The following is a 14,458-nucleotide window of genomic DNA, read 5'->3' on the forward strand; positions in this document are numbered from 1 at the left end:
GGGCAATGGATTCAGATTGAGTAACACACATCGAATGAACCCATGTCTGACCTAAGGACATGTACATGGGTCTAGTTTTATGGTGCATTTTACATTACCTTACCATATCTGCACTGTGTGCTCTTATTCAGTATGTATATGTTACCTGGTGCATTTTGTTCTAAATCATTCTACAACATTAAGCTATTTAAATATCTTCCTTCTTTGCAAAGGTTCACCTGCGTAGACACAGAGAGCTAGACTAAGACATGCAGAAGGCATTATTTTGGTAGTGCTCTTGGGTAGGGAGAATTAGAAAATATCAGACTGCCACTGTGATTTGATATTGGGATGAAAAATGTCAAAAGTGGAGATGACAAATCAGACCAGTGAGGAGAAGAGGCTCTCAGCCAGGGGATGTCATTTGTCATGACTGCCATTTGACTGCACTCTCAACCCCCCCCCCCCCCACACACACACACACACACACACACACACAACCCCCGCGCACACACACACACAACCCCCTCCCACCAACACACAAACATACAACCCCCGCACACACACACACAACCCTCACACACACAGACAAACACAGACACACACACACACACACACACATACACACACACACACGTATATATATAAAGCCAGCCCTCTCTGCCTCCTGATGAATGCTACCTTGATAGCCATGAATTCTAAATTATCCAAATTCGCCAAACTGCATCTAGCATCGGCGTGGAAATCTGATTTGTTTGCTTATTTTTGCTCTCTGTCTCTCTGCCTCCCTCTATCTCTCTTTCTCGCTCGTCTTCTCTTTCTCTATCTCAGTCGCTCTCTCAACCTTTTCCACCGAGGGAATTGGATTTGCACTCTGCACAATACACACCCGGCTACAGCATCAAACGCTAAGCTTGGTGACATTTTAAAATGTTCATTTCTCCTTTCTGTTTGTCTTTTTTCTCCCACCTTTTCTCTTATTTCACCATGCCTTTTTTTTTTTTTTAAATGAATAAACTGGAGCCCAGCCACTGGACTTGTAGTGAAACAGCCCTTGCAGCCCTTGAACATTACTTTATAACCCCCCCCACACACACACACACACACAAACTCACACACACACAGACACACACCACCACCACCCAAATAGCCCCCCTCCTCCAAACCTACCACCAACATTACCGCCCGCCGCCCCCCACAAAAGAAGTGGAGAGAGGCAGGGGGTGGGGGTGTTGGGGGGGGGGATGTTGCAGGAGGCCACAGCTGAGCCCCCTGCCTCCCTCGCCGCCCGTGCATAATATGGGAGATAATTAAGCCTCGGCTTCAAGGTTGCATGGACACAGGACAATTCGGCCTAATGAAGTATCGATCGGCGGCAGCCCCAGCTAAAACAAGTTGACATTCATTTAGAAGTAGTGTTGAGAATAGGGGCCTCCGCGCTGCCACGGCAATATGAAGCTGCTGTGGCACAAATTTTAATCATATGAAAACAATGAAGCCCACTCGCTATTACCAGCCCCTCCCCACTCCTTTATGGCTATGAGCCCCTAAATCAAAGGCAAACACAGCACAGGCTTATTGGCACGCTGTCACCTATGAAATGAAGCACATTTCATGTAATCAATTATGAATATACTTCACTGATAACTGGTAACATAAAAACTACAAAATGACATAGAGGAGTCAATGGCATTGCACACATTGTGAGGTTCTATGTTGATGGTAACGATGACTATGAACAGCTCCCATTTACTTCGAAAGCAATAATGTGTGGAAGAACAATCTCTTAATCACATAGTATATTACCAAATATTTTGAAATTCACAGAAAATGTAATTCAAACACTTCAGATTCCAAAAAGACTCATATCATCCCTTCTCCAAAGAAACCTATATTCTCCCCCACTACAACTTCTAGAGACCAGCCCAAGTATAGATTCTCTAGGGTACTCTAATTTGTAGCTCTGGCAGTTTGTTATAGGCTGTGTTACAGTGTGTTTTTGGTATATGGTCAATGGATGTGAACCTGCATTTATTTCTCTATCAATAAAACGTACCAAAAAAAAAAAAAAAAAAAACAAAGCAGTGAGTGACTGACAATAAACCTGGCCCTGGCCCGAACCTGGACCTGATCCCGCCCGGATCTGAAAGGGAGCTGCTCCAGTGAGAGTTGCTAGACACCAAATGACTTGTTTTATTTGAGACACACTGTTATGACTGTGCTGTCTTGTGCAGAAATCCATAGCAGTGGCTAACCATCGCCTGGTGTTGCACTAAAGGTCAATACAGGAATAATATGATACTTCTTTGCCAAGGCAACCTCAGCTGACATTTCTCGTCAGCAGGTTTAAGTCATTAGGGCTTCCTGATTGACAGATGCTAAGATTCACATCAATTGGCCTACTTAGAAGACCAGGCCTTCTAACAAGAGAGGGAACACACACACACACACACACACACACACACACACACACACCGACTTTTATGAGAACACCCAAGTGGAGGCTACTCCTTCAACCAATAATGAGTCAATCACAGAGACCGTTTTGGGGAAATTGTTTGCGAGATTGCCACATGTCATGAGATCTTGATTAGACCTGAGACCATTTCCTAAACACAGTTCCATTAGAACCACCATTCCAGTACAAAACCCAACTAAAGGGAGTAAAAAGTTTACTGTTTTCTGATGCTGCTTCCTGTGTGTGTGTGTGTGTGTGTGTGTGTGCGCACGTGTGCAATGGCATGTGCGTGTGCGTGCATGTGTGCGTGTTTATGTGTGTGTCTGTGTGTGTGTCTGTGTGTGCGTGTGGGTAATGTGCATCCTTTTAACATCTAACATTTGAATTAATTTGGTAGAGAAGAAGCAATAATCCTTTTCATTCCATGCCATCAACAAAATCACTTCAGATAAAAATGAGGAAGAGAGTGCACTGAAGACATTAGTTCTGCACACACACACCTACACAGGGCGTGCACTGGAAAGATCAGGATAACCCTCCCACACACACACACACATACATGTGCACACACTTACACCTACAGAGAGTGCACTGGAAATCAGGATCTCACACAGGTTCACACACACACACACACACACACACACACACACACACACACACACACACACACACACACACACACACACACACACACACACACACACACCATCAGTAGAAATGAAACCAAATGGGGTCCAGTCATTTGGAGAAACTCATTTGTCAGAAGCCCAAATGCCAGGAGAGCTGAGAGTATAATTCACTTCTGCAGTTAATTTTTGGCTGGAATATGGCCACTCTGAATGTCACACTTTACCTCCACATCCACACTTCAGGCTACACTACACCATTTAATGCAAATATTTGGGCATAATTTGTAAAATAATTGTTGGTGTCTTAATGGTGTCTACAAATGTCAGCTGACAGTCTGTTTTAACACCAAATGAGACAGGACAGATGAGGCTAAAAAAGATTATTCTCCTGAACTCAATGCATTTTAAAACCTAAACCAATTATTCAAAAAAGGAAAGTTCTCCCACCCACATTAGCATTGTGTAATGTCCCTGATCTCATCAGACCCAAGTCCATCTCAGTCCCCATCAGAACCACGTAACATTCAATATAAGTGAAAACGGCTAATGTTTTAAAACGAAATCTCCATTTATAAATTGTAAAGATCAAATATTTGAACATACAACAATCACTCCTACGGGCTGAAATTGGAAATTTGTGGATGCATTTATGCAACATAAAACTAGCAGAGAGGCATTAACAACTCCAGTCCATAAAAAGAGTCTTTAAAATTCCACATCTCCATTATCACATAAATGGACACCATTAACACTCGAGAAGTGGTATCTGTTATGATATCAGTGTCTAAAACATTATGTATATTATGTGACTGTAGACCACTCATACAGACACTAAAAAACCTATGCACCAATATATACACTTTATTGCAACTCGCTTAGCTCATAATTACTGCAGTGCTTTACCACACAGTAATACTGCAAGGACAAAACTGACTGTGGGTGTTTCTGAATATGCATTCTTCTCTGTACCTGCATTCCCATGTAAACTTGTGAAACGTCAGGAAACGTTATCAGTCACAACCAAAGTACTGTTCCAATTCAAAAGTTTGCCTCTAGCCAAGTACAGATCAAATGCCTGTAAGTGTTCTCGCTTCATGGGTTTCATCAAGGATGCAGCAAGAGATGACTTGTGTGGAATTGGGTAGCCAAGTATCCCAGAATGCATTTTAAAAAGTAGCTGCAAGTAGTGCCAATGGCAGCAGAGAAACAACCACATTGCTGTTTTGTATTATGAATGTTGTTCGTCATATGTAGTTTTTATGTTTTTTTACAGGCGAGAAAATAATCTTTCATATTTCTAATATGGGTAGATAAATATAGCAACTTCCTAAATGTTCGAATAAATATAGCAAATTCCTAAATGTTCGACAATGTGTGATATATTTCTAAATGTCAATTACAGTGAAAAATGCAGGGCAGACTCCAGAGCCAAGCTGAGCCGTGAGGTCAGCAGGAACGCTGCTGTCCCAAACGCAGACTGAGTGTACTGCATCCTCCACAGACTGAGTGTACTGCATCCTCCGCAGACTGAGTGTACTGCATCCTCCCATCCGCGAGTTTGGACTCCTGAGCTGCACTTGCCAAGTTCGAACTTCCCAAGAACGGGAGATCGTATTTGAAATGCTCCATATTGAGAAACGCCCTGTACCAAGAGCTCACAACAGGTGCACACAGGTGCACCATCGGAACATCACTCAGTCAGTGCACCACAGCTGACATGCATCATGCACATAAAAGCCTTCAGAGCTCAGACGAACAATAAAACAGACATATACACACAGCAGGAATTGGATAAAGTAGATCGTTTTTTTATGAAAAGCCTCCGTCTTTCCTCAAAAAGACGTGATGAGCTGACCTTCTTGTTGTTTTTATAAATTACCAGATTGATCAAGCATGTGCTGTGCTTCCAGGGAAGTCCAGCTTGCTAGGACTTGTCTTTACCTGTGCCTACTAACAGACAATGCCGTTACGAAAGCATGAACGGCAAACTGACCCAGTATGCTCAAAAGCACACAGCCAAATGCATGATATGGGGCCTTATGCAATACCATACATTTGTTTCAGCATGGTATGGATTTGTGGGTAAAATTATGTGACATAAAGCACTGTTACATTTGCTAACAAATAAAAGAATCCAAGGCAATACTAAAATAGACAGAATTCAACAAGATCAAGCCGTTCAATTGCATTCTGGGTAGTATTCTGTTTAACTCAACCAAGTATCTATTCTTGAGATGCAACCATGTCTAACTTTTGCGGCAAAGGATTAGTTAAATCAATTGTAGCTGACCATAGCCAACAGCTCTCAGCTTGTTCTGAGGGATGCATGCATGATTAAGGATGAAACCAAAAGATAAATGTTTCATCGATAAACTCGCTTTAAGTGGTGACACCTGTGGCCTTGGAGACTGGACAAAGCAACCAGGCCCACAGCTTGATTTACGACTTTGCTAAGTGAATTGCAAGAATATTAGACAGGTATAAATATGAATGAAAAAAAAATGAGTTAAAAAATAAATGCAATATTCTAATGAAGCTGTAGCCTGCCCTGAGAATGAGTGTTGGAGATATTATTCAAAGTCATTAAACTTCTGTGGATGTGTCCTGGAGTCTGATTTGACTTTAAAAAGAGACCTGAAACTTCTCGATGGAGTCTTCTGATAGCTTCGTTCTCAGACGCATCATAAATCACATAAATTATAAATCATAGTATGTTTTGACAAACATGACAAACAACAAAAAAAAAGACAGGGCTGTCCAGTTTATGAAAGAAGTTTGCATAAACAAAACATACCCTCATGGACCATCATAAATATGGAAAAGCCAGGTGTGAAATGATTACCTAGTCACAATAATATAAAAAAGAAAAGTGTGGAAAAGCAGGAGCTATTGGCCAGTGATTTAAACGTTTGTTGGCTCTTCTTCTGCTCTGAAGTATACTCTATAAGTTACCTGCTGAAGCTGGAAGAGTAAGTCCAGATCTTTGGTTGACTTCAGATGTGGTCAACACAGGGAAACATACAGTAGATCCTTCACTGAGAATTACAGAGGACAGACAGACAGACAGGCAGGCAGACAGGCAGAGACAGACAGACAGACAGACAGACAGACAGACAGAGAGAGAGAGAGAGAAGAGAAGACAGAGAGGAAGGCATAGGAAGAACAACAAAAGGGTAAATGTTAATTCAGGTATCAGAACAATTTTAGTGATATTGGGCCCTCATTTCATTGACGGGCAACTGGCCATGAGCAAAGAAATGAGGAAAGTCAGCCGCGCATGAACTAAAGCTAATTTAATAACTTGGCAAAATAATGTTGCTAATTTAATACCATGAGCAAGATCCTGAGTGCAAACATGGGTGGGCCAGCGCAGTGCTCCCACACTCCACATGATGGCTTTAGTTCATGAGCGATGGACTTTGCACGTTGCCCGTTAAATTAAATAAGAGCCCATAGTGTTACTGTCAGTTATTTTGAGCATCCATTTCATACACGACTCTGACTGCCAACTGGTGGTGTGTATTGTATCAGTGGTTTTAAAATTCTCTTCAGTCAGAGTTGACCGTCAGTGATCACTCTCAGTTCGTTACCATACATGCTCATCACAAAAACACAGAACATAGTGTTGAGTGGGCTCTGTGATCTAAACTGAACAGTCTTCCCTAAGGTGACCTGACCTGAAAGCGTGTCCGATCACACAGGCTGGCATGAGAGTGAGTTTTACCTCAGTGGTTTAGATCAGAACCTCAGGATTGATTAAAAGAAGCAAACCCATTCAGATGCTTTTATGAACCTATTATGAAGTGTCGTGACAAACAAAGAGTTAATGCTTCTTCATAACAGCACTTCCGAGGCAATGTCAATTCATGCCATGGGAAAAAAGTAGGCCAGAAACTATCTGAAATAATCCTTACCACAAACCCAATCTGGTAGATTTGAATCATACGTGATTAATTCTTCGGTATTAATCGTGTAATTCTTTCATATAAAACAAAGCTTAAGCTTTTTTTTGCTAAGATATTTGACCTTGTCAAAGAGTTAAGACATTACAGCTTGGATTTAAAATGCATCTAAAGATTAAAAATGATGGTTGACTATTACCCAGGATTATAAACCAAGGAAAATTGCTTTTCATTTCAAAACACAACTGATTTTAAAGAAATAAGGAGCAGGTGGCGTATTATATATTTGTGATCGAAAACAAGGTTGTACGGAAGATGTGTTGGATATCTACTGTATATTCCCCTGTCTTCTCCTCCCCCACTGCAGCAAGTAGAGAAATTAAAGTAATACCTTGTAAGAGCAAGAAAATTTGTTCTAAATTTATTCTTCACAGCTCGGGGCTATGCTCTACCTCAGAAATGCAGAGTGCCTTTGATCTTCTGTCATTCAAGTGAAAAAAATCCTTTATGACTATCAAGTGTGTCTCACATTCAGACTGGACCTTGTTTACTTCAGCTGCAGTGTGTTTAGATGTGAATGAAAATTACTCCAGAGATGTTGGAGTTTCTGCTCCCTAGAAAAAGAAGGATTGAAAAATAAAAAACACACACACAAACATACCCCTTTCCACGTGTTCTCAAAAATAATCAAGGTCACTCTCAAAAGGCCTGCCTTTTATGATTCATTTATGCAAGGCCATGCCAGCACTCGTGTGTGCTTCTGTTTAAAGTGTAAGAACAAATAAGAACCTGGAATGTTTTGTACAATTTCATTGTCTTCTTTTCAGCGACTACAAGCAAAAACAACCCATTGACTGAATGGCGAATATCCAAACAATCAAGGACTTTGAGCAGCGGGTTATATAAGCCCACAGGTTTTTGCCTACAATGTGTTCAAATTGCTTCCCTTGTCCTTATTGTTATCCGATTACCTGCCACCATTGCATAATCTACTTCAGGGCCCGTGGCAAACAACTTCTACAAAATGGTGAGCTGAAGCCATTATCATCAGGAATAAGAGCATACCTATACTATTTCCCAAACACACACTATGGGCACCAGTGCATCATCGATTCACCCATACAATAAACAACCTTTACCAGAGGGCCAGAGTCATCTCTATGGTTTCATTAGAAAAAAAAATATTCTCAGTAGGCCCCTTTATCTATCTTTTTCAATTAAATGGGGAAGATTAAGGTCTGATATGATGACTTGGGATCAGTAATCACGCACAAGGCACCAGCCCTCACTTATATTACTCAAGGTCTCAAATCAATCAAGAATAAATATGGAATTAGGCATGACGAGAAGGGACAATACAATTAAGTGAATGTTCGTGACTTGCATCTCACAATTGAAGGAATCCACTTAAAAAAAAAACAAGGACATTTCAATGTAGAAATCAAAGAGGGATCAGATCTCTCCATTTAATTTGGACTTAATTTGGACTTTATTTCATATGGGTCTTTGTAGGGGGGGTTTCATACATTGTTGCACCACTGCAAATCCATTCAGTCACAAAGGCTCTCTCTATTTACTTTAAAGTAAGACATCTGTTTATGTTGTTTATGTCTGTTCGTGTCTATTTATGTCGGAATCCATTGATTTTTTTGTTGTTGTTGTTAAATCTAAGGTAGTGTAACAACATAACAGGTGAGTTTATAATTTGTATCTGTAACAGATGCCAGACTCGATAAACTGGACACAGTTACACTGGCCATATAAAAGTGTAAAACTACACTGGCTACTTGTATGATGCATGCGCTCTGTGAGCCATCTCATATCATGAGAGCTTCTTCTAAAGGGACAGAGAGATGCATCAACGCACAGGTAGCAGTTTAAAAGAAGCTCCAATTACCATGACTTAGCTGATAATAAATATTTAGGAAATTGGACGGGTCGATTAACTTTATCCCCCTAGCCAGTTATATGGTTGCAGTTCCACTTTTTTGCTAATGTTCAGCAACTGCAACTTTAGATTGGCTTGGGGGTGAGTGGATAGGCCTGAGCTAACGTCTACAGTATCAAACACATGGAAACATTTCAGTGGTAAGTGAATATTCAAAATCGTGCTATTGGCTATTTTCAATCGAGTTAGACGTGAGGCTACTTTTTTTTAATCTTTTCCTGCTTGAGGAACCTTAACCTCTTTAAATGTACGGAGAGCTAGACTTCACTGGCTTTGTCAATTTTAGATTGGACATCCAACTACATAGTGTAATTATCAACATCACTTAAAATACCGGCCCAATGACCACATCAAATAGCATTTCTTGATCATAGTTGAATAACATGTGTGCACAGCCAACGGATATATCTAGAATCCCTTGCTTCGATCCCAGCAAACAGCCTGAAATAAAAAGCTATTTGAAGCCATGAGGCATTTAAGGTGTTCTCAGATCGTCTCGGGTATTTCCAATGTGTGTGTCGTCATGGAGGGGTGAGAGTTAATAGAAGGGAGTCTTTTTATTTTTTTGACTGAGCACAAACAACAAATGTTGACCTTGCTGCCTGAAAAAGCAGAAGGCCTTAAAGGTATATGCAAACACAGCAAACACGGACACCTCAAAAGAAACGGGGGCCCTCGCTTTTGATGTTCTTGCAGGGCCATTTTCAAAGCAACAGTGGATGCCCATAGGCTTGAATTCCATCAAATCTCCTTTGATATCCGCAAGTCCTCAGTGTTTATAATTACAAACAAGCTACCTCCCCCCACTACTCCCCATCATGATTAAAACATTGCGCAGCTATGGCGTCCACAGAGGGGTAATGAATAGAGGGGGTAAGAGAAAGGCAGGTATGTGGGCTAATCTGAGGCTGACGCCATCCCACCTCTGAAGCTCTTTGTAAACAGAACCACGGCGCTTCAACTGGGCACTAAACACATACACACCCCGCAAATCCGCCTTTGATTGAACGCGAGTGTGTGCATGCACATAAAACCCACAATTACACTCAGTGAAGTTGCGCTCAGTATATGCATCTGCTATCTATCGCTGATTAATGGATTTGAACAGGATGCGTCTGGAATCTGCATTGTCACAACAGTAATCTGATTCCAGCGTTCAGTCAAGTTCATAAGTTCCCCTCTTAAAGAAATGAGCAAGATACTCCAGCTGCATTACCCTGGTAGCCGACATCATCAGCACATAACAACATACAAGGAACAGCACCTTTGCATCCATACACTGGGCCTTTCCACACAAGTGAGAAATGGGTTGGGGGGGGGGGGGGGGCTCATCAATATGATTTTTGGTTGAATGCATGCGGGCTTACTCACGTCTGGTACTGAATGACCCTAACAGTGCCCTAGTCATGGTTGGCGAGAACGAGGGAGGGGCTCTCTTTAACGATCCTGAGCAGCTGGGACAGTCGTCTCATTTAAGGAAACTTGGGAATGGCCTCACCACAGTCATCGGGGGGTTGCCGTGGCGACTTTGTCCAGCAGGCCTGTTCTGGGGAAGTCATAGGTATCGTCAGGCGGTCAAGGACTGTCATGTAAGGATTAATGAGGGAGCTCAAGGCACTCTGCAGGGAGGATCATGTTGGTGTGTATGTGAGTGTGTGTGTGTGTGTATAAGAGAGAAAGTGTGTGTGTTTGTGTGTGTGCGCACATGTCAAAAAAAGAGTGAGAGAAAGTATGTGTGTGTGTATGTGTGTGTGTTTGCATGTATGTGTGTGTATTTGGTAAGTGTTTGTGAGTGGATGTGTGTGTGTGTGTGTGTGTGTGTGTGTGTGTGTGTGTGTGTGTGTGTGTGTGTGCGCGTGTGTGTGTGTGTGTGTGTAGAAAATGAAAGGGGGAATTTCAGGCCCTACAGGCCCTCTCTTCATCCATGCTGCCATGTCCACAGTGGACAGCAAATCAGACCATTTTCAGGTTGACATTTAGGTAATTAACAAAAATGATGATTGGCACTACATCTGCCTGCAGTGCACAGGGCTGGCCAGCATCATGACCGCGTAACCATGGTTGATGCGATCACAGCATTAAATTGTCTCCTGCAAATAAAGTTTGTTTTCAAAATAGCCAGTGAGTAATGAATAGAAAATACAACAAAACCACATGATGAGGACTGAATTTATAACACACTCTGAAATGAGTGTCTGTCAGTGCATTCTTTATTTGGCACACACACTTGCAGCCAAGAGGTTTAGTCTTGGAAGGCAGCAAAGGTGCATATTTTACAAGCATGCGTACAGACGGAAATTAACCCCCAGAACTTTGATGTTACTAGGATGCTACTGTACCAGTTGAGTTGCATGATTATCAAGTGTAAGGTGTTACATACACGTCATCCAAAGCATAAACACACACACACCAGCGCGCACGCCCACACACACGTAGAATGACCCCTGGCTTGTCTTTTCAGCTCTGCAGAAGTACTATGTGTAAAGTCCTGTCAACAAAGCAGCCAACACATAAACACACACACACACACACACACACACACGCGCACACACAAATACAAACATGCGCGCACACACATGCACACACACACAAACAACACGCAGAATGGCCCCTCGCTCGTCTTTTCAGCTCGGATCTTCACCCTATGGCCCGTGTGTGTGGTCTAACTGAAAACCAAAACAGATCCATTCCCTCACGTTCCCCTGCAGACGAGCGGATCAATAGGAGGCCGTGCCGCTATTGATCACGGTAAGGGCAGTAATGCGCACAAATTCGCCCAAAACAAGACCTATTTTACAGGTCCTGGCCTTGCACAGGAAACACTTTAAGGGTCACGGATCTTTTAACACAGTCAGGTGATGTCACAGTACTGAGGAGGCCGGTGTAGTGGGTTGGGCTTTTCCCCTGAGGACCGTCTCCTCTGTTTCCATTCAGTAACGCAAGTCTATAAGTGGAATAGAAATAATATAATAATAATAATAATAATAATAATATTTACACACATATATGAAATGTATGCCTTTATATGTGCAGGCTCCAGATGGCGACTTAACTTTTACATTTTGCAACAATTTTTTTCCTTGTCAGTCGCCATTGGCGACAGTCCCCCAGGTGAACACTTTTCCGTCAGCCAGCTGATATATACATCATGATGTGACACGGTTCAACATTGCACTTGTCCAATTGTGCAAAACAGGCAAAAAAAAAACATCATCATGACAACTCAAAATTTCGGATGACTTGACTCAATGGACAAGTGTACTCATGGTGCAGCGTTGTGAAACATTATATTGACATTGGCATTTGTTTTCAACTAGCATAACTGTTCATGAAATCTGTCAGTGGTAACTATAGGCAGAGCTGTGCAGCAGGTCGCCCATCGCCGGTCATCTTTCCTCACTCCTGAAAGAAGTAAACACACGTCTAAGGCTACTATTTCCCCAGCCGCCGAAAGTTTGACAGATGCCTGAAAATCACCGTGACACAACATTCTGTCAAACACATAGATGATAAAGTAGGCTATAGTGTGTTAATCTAATTAACATTTAGGTTGACTACAGTAGCCTGACAACATTTATAAAGTTTGCTACAACTCACTAAAAGCTCTTAGGTAACTAGGCTACTGAAGACTCCAACGTTGTCCACGTCACGTCACATCCATGTCTACATCACGTATGTGATCATCTGAGTATTTCCTTACCAATAAAGTTTGGTAGGTGCAAGAATTCAAAATCCCAATGTTATTCTTAGACACAGAAGTTAGTGTTAAGATGTGGCGATTATAAAGATTGCACCAGCCACACAGTCAAGTTAATTATTTGGTAGTAGCCACTTTTTGAGATCTCTTCCAAGGAAACTGTGAAAGTTAATTGTGAGTTCTGATTGTATTTTGATTGGTTTCTCAGCATAGGTGGTGAAATCATGTTGTGTCCAATACTAAATTGTAAACAAGGCATATTTTTTACATTATATGGACTCCTGGCACCCTATTTAGCATGTTGCAGAAATAAGTAACAATATAAAACATGTTCATGCATTTTATCATATCTCTCAGACAATGTTGCCAAAACCTATTATTTCCCAGTAATATTGCCCATCACCAGTAAAGGGAGGCCTTGCTAGGCTACAGAATCCGGTGCAAAGTCAAGACCACTGACAAGACAAAAGGGAGCACAGACCAAACTATACTGAACATAGACACTGCGTCTGCATCTGCATCTGTTTTTTTATTTTCCTTCACATTTGGCTCCTAAAACTTTGATTTGGCTCTTTAATATTTAGAGTATGGATTTTCTCTTGCCTGGAGCCCTGAGGTGTATGTACAAATGTACCACATGTCCGCTGAGATACAGGTACCTATTGAGTAGATACATTTAATGTAAATAATTTAACATGAAGGGTGAAAGTAATGCATGAACTGAACGAACTATTGAAATGACCAAAAAGTAGTATAAGACAAAACATCATAATTTACATATGAAAGGGGAACAATGCAAAAAAAAAAAAAAAAAAGCGCCTTGTTAAAACTTCTGATTTAAATGTAAGGCCTGCGCTGCACATTAGAAGTACAACCACTTGAACCAATTAAGCAGAAACAAGAGATGTGCGAGATGCGCAAGATGTTATTGGTGATATCAGTGTCACAATCTACACGGCTCTCATCAGTGTGAGCCTCCGCAGCTTGGAGCAGGGCTCTGGCCTAATAAGGGCGTGCTTTAATTCGGGGACGTCACAACAATGAGGCCTTGGAGATCAGACGGGGAATTGCACTTGTCCGCTGTCCTTGTTGTCTAGCAAGAGGCTCACAGACAAAACACGAAGACAAAATGTGCAGTGGGGTGTGTAGGGGTAAGAAGGGAGGGAGGGGGGAGGGAGGGAGAGTGAATGTGGTAGTGATGGTGGGCTGCACAATATCCATGGGGGCTTCTACATTGGATCAGCTAAATAATGTAATTGTTCTCTAAAAGCTTAGTCAGAGCCTAATTAGCATGGGTGTAATTGCGATGCCTTGTGGCATCGTGCAATTGACATCGACAATGATGTTAATTACTGTAATGGCTGCAAAATGCTTTGAATACTTCAAAGTAATGCAAATGATCTTGCTAATCCACAAAGGCAGCTCATTCAAGAAAAGTGTTTGATTTACCAGTCATTTAAGAGCTTTTTCTCCCTGCACTGCACACTCAAGAGTGATTCCGCTTGGCCATTGATATCTCCACGGACACAAAAGCTTGCAAACCATCCCGAGAGGAGAGAGGTTACAACATCAAGCATTATGGGATGTTATGACCGCGTTCCACCTGCTTAGGATTCCTCCCTGAGTTAATTCGTTTTTTAAATACATTTTGTGAACTATGCTGATGACCATAATCCAAAACAGGCCTACAATGAAACTAAATCAATGCAGCTTTCTCAACAGGCCTTAGAAACATCATACTGCTTCATATAAAAGCAAACATGAAACATTCAGGGGCAGATGTACTAACATTTCATCGTAATGTGTGCCTAAAAACATGACGTGGTGTGTATGAACAGACCAGAC

General features: G+C 41.7%; 1 long non-coding RNA gene across 1 annotated transcript in view; it reads right to left on the reverse strand.

Moving 5' to 3' along the window:
- LOC116224490 overlaps nucleotides 1-14,458 on the reverse strand; it is a 90,912-nt gene that overhangs the window by 54,109 nt on the left and 22,345 nt on the right. The window contains exon 3 of the long non-coding RNA XR_004165607.1: nucleotides 6,019-6,101. This is a non-coding gene — a long non-coding RNA (uncharacterized LOC116224490). The remainder of the gene's footprint in view (nucleotides 1-6,018; nucleotides 6,102-14,458) is intronic.

The sequence above is a fragment of the Clupea harengus genome, chromosome 17 (genome assembly GCF_900700415.2).
Source record: "Clupea harengus chromosome 17, Ch_v2.0.2, whole genome shotgun sequence".
NCBI classification, from domain to species: domain Eukaryota; kingdom Metazoa; phylum Chordata; class Actinopteri; order Clupeiformes; family Clupeidae; genus Clupea; species Clupea harengus.